Here is a 7,920-nt window from a genome sequence, read left to right as displayed (position 1 = left end):
AGTGGGTAGGAGAAGAATAAATGAAACAAGATGGGATTGGGAGGGAGACAAACCATAAGTGACTCTTAATCTCAGAAATCAAACTGAGGGTTGCTGGGGGGAGGAGGGTTGGGAGAAGGGGGGTGGGGTTATGGACATTGGAGAGGGTATGTGCTTGGTGAGTGCTGTGAAGTGTATAAACCTGGCGATTCACAGACCTGTACCCCTGGGGATAAAAATATATGTTTATAAAAAATAAAAAATAAAAAAAATACACCAAGATTATAATAATTCTAAGTAATTAATAAAGTTCAGCAGAGTGAAAATTAAAAAGGGGAAAAGATTTCTATCAGGCAGTCTTTTTTTTTTTTTTTAAAGATTTTATTTATTTATTTGCCAGGGATAGAGGGAGAGAGAGCGAGCGAGCACAGGCAGATAGAGACGCAGCCAGAGGCAGAGGGAGAAGCTGGCTCCCTGCTGAGCAAGGAGCCCAATGTGGGACTCGATCCCAGGACGCTGGGATCATGACCTGAGCCGAAGGCAGCTGCTTAATCAACTGAGCCACCCAGGCATCCCTCTATCAGGCAGTCTTAATCCATTCAGGCTCCTATAGAAAAATACCAGACAGGGTAGCTTAAACAACAGAGAATTATTTTCTCTGTTCTGGAGGCTGAAAAGTTCCAACACGATTGTTTCTGGTGATGGCTCTTCTCCTGGCTTGTAGATGTTGCCTTCTCCTGTATTCCCCCATGGCAGGGATAGAGGAGAATGAAGCCATCTATAAGCTGTTCAAAAAAAGGGAAAAGGAGTACCTGGATGGCTCAGCTGATAGAGCACACAACTCTTGATCTTAGGGTCATGAGTTCAAGCCCCATGTTGGATGCAAAGCTTGAAGAAGCAGGAGGGGGAGGAGGAGAGGGAGGAAGAGGAGTAGGAGGAAGGGGAGGAAAGTGAAAAGGCAAGAAGAAACAGTGATAAATCCCCTGAGACTGCCCACATGGCTTCTAAAGAGCCCTTCCATCTCCTTGCTTAGCCTCCAGTTGGTGAATTTCTTCCATTTTCCCCCTCTAGAATAAGTATGATTGTTTTGTTTTGTTTTGTTTTTTATTAATCCTTTATGCCAAGTGTCTTGAAACATGTCTGACAACTGCTAAAATAGTAGGTTCCTTCTGTGGTGGTTCGCAACTTTCTAGCATATTGGCAGCTACGGGAGTGATGTGATAAAGAAGATGGTATTCCTTGCTGGTATTCTATTCATTGCCCTGAGATATCTTCTTCCTAGGGCATTCACACTGTATTTTTATTTCCTAGTTTTCGTTGAACTTTGGTTCCTTACTGAAAAACAGAATGGAAGTTCCTCAAAAAGTCAAGAATAGAACAACTCTACAATCTAGCAATTGCACTACGAGGTATTTACCCAAAGGATACAAAAATACTGATTTGAAGGGATACATGCACCCTGATGTTACAGCAGCATTATCAACAGCAGAATTATCAACAATAGCTAAATTATGGAAAGAGCCCAAATGTCCATCACCTAATGAACAGATAAAGAAGATGTGGTATACATACATACAATGGAATATTACTTAGCCATTGAAAAGAATGAAATCTTGGAAGGGCACCTGTGTGGCTCAGATGATTAAGTGTCTGCCTTTCAGCTCAGGTCTTGATCCTAAAGTCCTGGAATCAAGGCTAGTATCAGGTTCCATGCTTGGTGGGGAGCCTGGTTCTCCCTCTCCCTCTGCCTGCCACTTCCCCTGCTTGTGTTCTCTCTCTCTCTATCAAATGGATAAATAAAAATCTTTAAAAAAAATACATCTTGCTATTTGTAATGATATAGTTGGAGATAGATAGTATTATGCTAAGCAAAATAAATCAGAGAAAGACAAATACCATATGATTTCACTCATATATGGAATATAAGGAATAAAACAAATGAACATGGCAGCGATGGGGGTAGGGGGTAAAGGCAAGCCAAGAAACAGACTCCTAACTATAGAGAACAAACTGATGGTTCCTGGAGGGAAGGGGTGCATAGTCTAAATGGGTGAAGGGTATTGAGGAAGGCACTTGTGATGAGCACCTAGTGTTGTATGTAACTGATGAATCACTTAAATTCTACATCTGAAACTAATATTACACTGTATGTTAAAACAAACTACAATTTAAATAAAAAGTTGAACAAAAAAATGAAAAAAGAACTAAGTAAACATAGACCAAAAAAAAAAAAAAAAGAGTTTATTTCTGGGCTCTCCACTCTGTTCCAATGACCTATGTGACTAGTTTTGTGCCAAAACCATACTATTTTGGTTACTAGAGCTTTGTACTATATCTTGAAATTGGAATCATGACACCTCTAGATTAAAATACATGTAGTTTTTAACTGAGGAGTCTGGATCCAGGCAAAAATCCTGTGTATTCTCTATCAGGCCCAATCATCAGTAATCACAAAGGCATTACCTGGCAGTACCATGGGTGGAAAGCTGCTACCCCCAGTTCCAACTTGGTGTACAGCCAGTGCACTGGGAGAAACTGCAGTAAAAAAAAACCCAGCCCCTCAGTGCCTGCATTACCCTGATAGCCTTGTGCACAAACAGACCCATATTCCTAATCTTATTGCTTCCATTCAGACTTCCTTTTCAGGGCTGTCTCTAGTTAAGATGCTTTTTAGGTGCCTTCACTGAGACTTCCTATGAGGCGCTGGGGATGTCCTTGAAGACACTTTTCTCCACTATGGTTCAGGAGCTTTCACTCCTAGCCCTTCTTTCTCTCCCTCCCTGGAGACCCAGGTTCATAAAATGGCAAGAGCCTTTAGTTCAGACGCTCTTGACAATGAGACAATTTTCTCCACATGTATTGCCAGTCATCTGACTGGCATTCATTTGATGCTATTCCCTGGAGAAAAATGAAATATTGAGGGAGCTAGCACTTTTCTCTCAAGAAGTGAAGAAAGGGTTGATTACTATCTTTAACTTGGTCCATTATCATAATTGACAACCTGGACACCTGGAAGCAGTTGAGAATAATCACGTTTTTTAAAAAATCATAAGCAACAAAACAAAACAAAAAAACATAAAAGGCTTGATAGAGTTGATTACATGGTAACTAAAACATGTCAAGAACACCTACAAAAAGTTTATATACAAGTGACAGACAAGAATAAACTACTTATAATATATAACAGAACAGGGATAGCTAATATATATAGAATGGTGCTACAGCTTGAAAAGGAAAAGGAATATTCACAGAAAAAAATAAAAACAGACAACAACATGCACAGAGATTATCAGTAAGAGAAACAAAGATAGAAATAAAATATTTTTTTACTGATCAAAGTGAAAAAATATGATTTAAAATATGACAAATATTCACTGTTGATTAGACTATGGGGAAACAACCTTTCTCATACTGTTGGCAGAGTGCAAATTTGTATAAGTAGTCCCAAAATTACACCTCTAGGTTTCTATCTACAGAAATAGTTGCATAATTACACCAAAATATAGGTACAGTGATATTCCACTTAGCATTACCTATAATATTGACAAATTGGGCATATTTTAACAAATTTGGACCTCTATAATATGATATGCTATGCAGTCATGAAAAATTGTGTTTCTGAGTTAGAATGGAAGGATAAAATCAGTTTCTTCTCTAATCCTAATGAAATGTGCATAAAAGGTAAAACATTAAAAAAAGACAGAAACCATTTACAAGCATTCAAAGTCAGTTTTATCCTGTATTAAACAAGGAATGAGAAAGTTAAAGGCAAATCAGGTAATTAGAATAAAAGAAAGATGAAAATCAGCTCTTGCAGTTTAATAAAGATGCAAATAAATCTACTGTTATGTATTCTCTCATTTTTCTCAAGAAAAACGAACATATAATAAAGACCAACCAAAAATACCTATCATATCAAGTAATGTAAAAAGGATAAATTACTCTCTTAACACAAGTAGATTGGCTCTAAAGGCAAAACCCAGTAGCAACCTGTGTACAAAACGCAAAAATTAAAACAAGTGACTCCTAAGAGTTGAAAATGAAATTCCATTTTTACTCTTAGTGATGTAAAAAATAAATGCAAAAAATAAGGTTTGGAACATTAATACTAGTCAAGGTAGTGAGACACATAACATCTTCATTAATAATAAATGGTAACATTTACAAAGAAGATTGTGAATATTTATATATCTTATTAAATAGAATTTCAATGTATAAAGCAAACACTTTAGGAAATGCAATCAAAAGTAAAGGACTAACAATAATGAGAGATTTTAACTCATCTTTCTCAGCCACCAAAGAATCAAAACAAAGAACATAACTTTCTTTCAAGTTTTTATGTAGTATTTTAAAATATGACTTTATATCAGTCTATAAAGAAAATATCAATTTATTATAAAAAGATAAAATACTGGGATAAAATTACCTGATCAAAAATTAATGCAAATAGGAAACAATAAAAAGAAAATACCAAAACCATCTTCTGCCTGGACAGTATCTTTTATTTTGATTAAGGAAGAAAATAACTGAAATAGCCAACCATTCTGAAAACATAAAATATAAAAATAATAATAATAACATAGAGAGGAGAAATCTGTGGATTTAGATGGTGATTGTTGTAGAAAAGAAAGTCACTGAATGAATTAATCATTCAACACACATACACACACACACACACACACACACACACAGAAAAAGTTAAAAAAAAAAACAATAAAACCTAAAGAGAAAGAATGAATTTGGGGGAAAAAAAAAGCAACAACTAATAAATCAATTCCAGAGGTGGTACTTTGAAAAAATACAAGCAAGCAAAAAAATAATTAAGCCCATTTATATTCTAATTGAGAAAAAAGAGAGAAGATACAACACACAGAGATATTCATATGAAGAAATTATTATAGATGGGGAGGAAATTAAAATAATAACATAGTTTGTTCATATATGCAATTAAATTTGACAGCCTGGAAAAAATAAATGCCTTCTTTCCTAAGAAGATAATAATTTCTAAAATTGACCACAAAAGGAATAGACATTGAATATTTTCTAACATTTGTTGAATGAGAAAAATAACAAAGCTTCTCTGTAGAAATGATACAGACCATATAGTTATAAGTGAAATCTGTCACACCTTCAAGGAACAAGTAACTCCAACTATCTAAAATATTTCAGAATATGTCAGAAGGAAAGCTTCCAAATGCTGTTTATGAATTCACTGATCACAAAACCAGATAAAAACAGTAAAGAAAAAAAGAAAAAAAAATCACCTTTAAATAATATTAATGCAAAATACTGGCCTATACCTTTGACTATGAGAGTAGAAAGATAATAGGAATTTGGATTCATTTTAGAAAACTACAATGATACTACAAGCTCTCAATATATTCACTATATGAATAGTGTGGCAGGTTTTGTAGACTGGCTCTCTCAATAGCCATTTAAGCCCTCTTTGGGGTATGCTTTCCTTGTTCTTCAGAGGCTGGGAGTCTAAAATCTGCATTTCTCAGGCACACCTGAATCTATGAATCAAGGTGTGATTCTGGTTTCACCAATCAGGCATGCAAATGAGATTTTGAGGCCTGAATTTGGAACTGAGTTAAGCAGGAAGAAAGGCAGGGAATGGGAATCTGCTCTGTGATGTGATTTTAAGTAGAACTTTGCAGACCCAAGGGCTACTAGCCTCCTGATTCAAATTTAGTTGAATGGCATTGGCAGTTGCTTTCCAGTGGAGGCCAGTAAGTATGATACAAAGGGGTGGGCCTTTCTTGGAATTTCAACCCAGAGCCAGCAACTCTAGTTCTTTAAAAGATTTTGAAAGCCATGAAATATCTGCTGTGAAATCCTTGTCTGCTTAAACTAGCTAGAATGATATCTGCTACCTACAACTGATAAATAGGTCAAAGCAAAAAGAACACAGGGCCAGGTTTCCTGAAAACAAAAAGATTTTGAGAAAATGCAACTATCTTGATTCCTGTTAAAATTTCTTGGAATTGTAATATAGATGAATACTTCCTTAAAGAAACAAAATATATGTCTTTAAAACAAATTGGTATTATACTTACTGGAAAAACACTAAAAGTATTCTCATTAAAGTATAACATAAGGTTGGCCATCTTTGCTATGATTTTTTTTCTTCACTAAAATTTTTAAGTTATATTTTCTGGAAGTACTACCCAATACAATTGGAGAAGTGAAAGGAGAAAAGTGCATAAAAATTAAACAGGAGAAAATCCAAGAGGATCAACTAAAATTACTAGAAAAAGATGATCTAGTTATTAAATTAATATAAGGAAGTACAGTTTTTTTTTGTTTACAAATAATGACACAGAAAAAATGGGGAGAAATTCTATTTATAAGCCACCAAAACCAAAAGAAAATTAACATAACCTAGAAATAAACCTAACAAGCAGTATGTCAGTTCTATATGCAGGTAATTTTCAAACCCAGACATAAAAGACTTGGACAGAGAGTTTCTTTAAAAAAAAAAATATATATATATATATATATATATATATGTATATATACACATATATATTTATTTATTTGTTTATTTATTTATGAGAGAGAGAGAGATAACATGGGAGAGAGAAAGAGACAACATGGGCAAGAGGAGGAGCAGAGAGGAAGAGAGAGAGAAAAGGAGAGAACCTGAAGCAATCCTTGCTGAACACAGAGCCCTATGCAGAGCTCCATCTCAGGGGCCCAAGATCATGACCTGAGTGGAAAGCAAGAGTCAGACACCCAACCGACTGAGCCACCCAGATGCTGCAAATAGACAGTTTCTTATTACATATGAATACTCAGTGTTTTAAAGACCCCTAAATCATAGTCTACACATTTTGTATGACTCCAATAAAAACAACAGAATATTCAATATCCATTTTTTGGAACTGGTTTAACTGATCAAAAAGTTCACAGTGAACAAAGCATTCAGGAAAAACCATAAAAATTCTGAGATGTTACAGACGAGATAATTTATGACAATACTTAGCACCTATGAAAACGCATTTTGTGGTGACAGTCATTAAAAGGATGTGAAGTACTTTTATGATTAGATGGTGAGTTTCTAGATATAGCCCTAAAAAACTGTCAACAGTTGGTATATGATAAAGGTGGCCCTGCCAATTAGGGAGAACAATTTTTATTTATTCCTGAAGTTTTATTTAAGTAATCAAGAGTCAGATACTCTTCTAACTGAGCCAGCCAGAAGCCCTGGGAAAAAGACTTTTTTTTTTGTCAGATAGAATAACAATTTAAATAAACAAACAAACAAACAAAAACCCACAAAATTACTAAAACAAAAATATGAGAGAACTTTAATACAATCTTGCATTAAGTAATTCCTTCCTAAGTAAGACACAATACACAAAAGTCATGAAGAAAATTACTGATAATTTCAAGTATATAAAAATTTTATATGTTAGCAATATTATAAACTAAGTATAAAGTATAAACTAAGTATAAAGTCAAGTAGCAAAATGGAAAAACATGTAATTACAACACATTAGCCAAAGTACAAATTTATATTTTTACAAGAACTTTTTCAAAACTTTTTAAAGATATAATTCATATACCATACTGTTAACCATTTAAAGTTTTTGTATATTCAGAGAACTGTACAACTTCACAACAACAAATTTCAGAATATTTTCATCACCCCAAGAAATGTGTATCCATTAACAGTCACTCCTCCATTTCATCCCAATGGTTCTCTCCACCATAGGCAATTTTCTTTCTGTCTCTATAGATATACCTATTCTGGGCATTCCATTAAAATGGTTTGTTATTATATGGTCTTTTGTGATTGACTTCTTTCACTTAGCTTGTTTTTGAGGTTCATTCATGTTGTAAGGTAGCAAGCATGTTTCAAACAAAATTGCTGGGTCATATGAGATTCTATTACTAAAAATAGAATATGAAATGACCCAGCGATTTTGTTTCTAG

This window comes from Mustela nigripes, chromosome 1, assembly GCF_022355385.1.
Source record: "Mustela nigripes isolate SB6536 chromosome 1, MUSNIG.SB6536, whole genome shotgun sequence".
Lineage (NCBI taxonomy): Eukaryota > Metazoa > Chordata > Mammalia > Carnivora > Mustelidae > Mustela > Mustela nigripes.
This window is presented reverse-complemented; position numbering follows the sequence as displayed.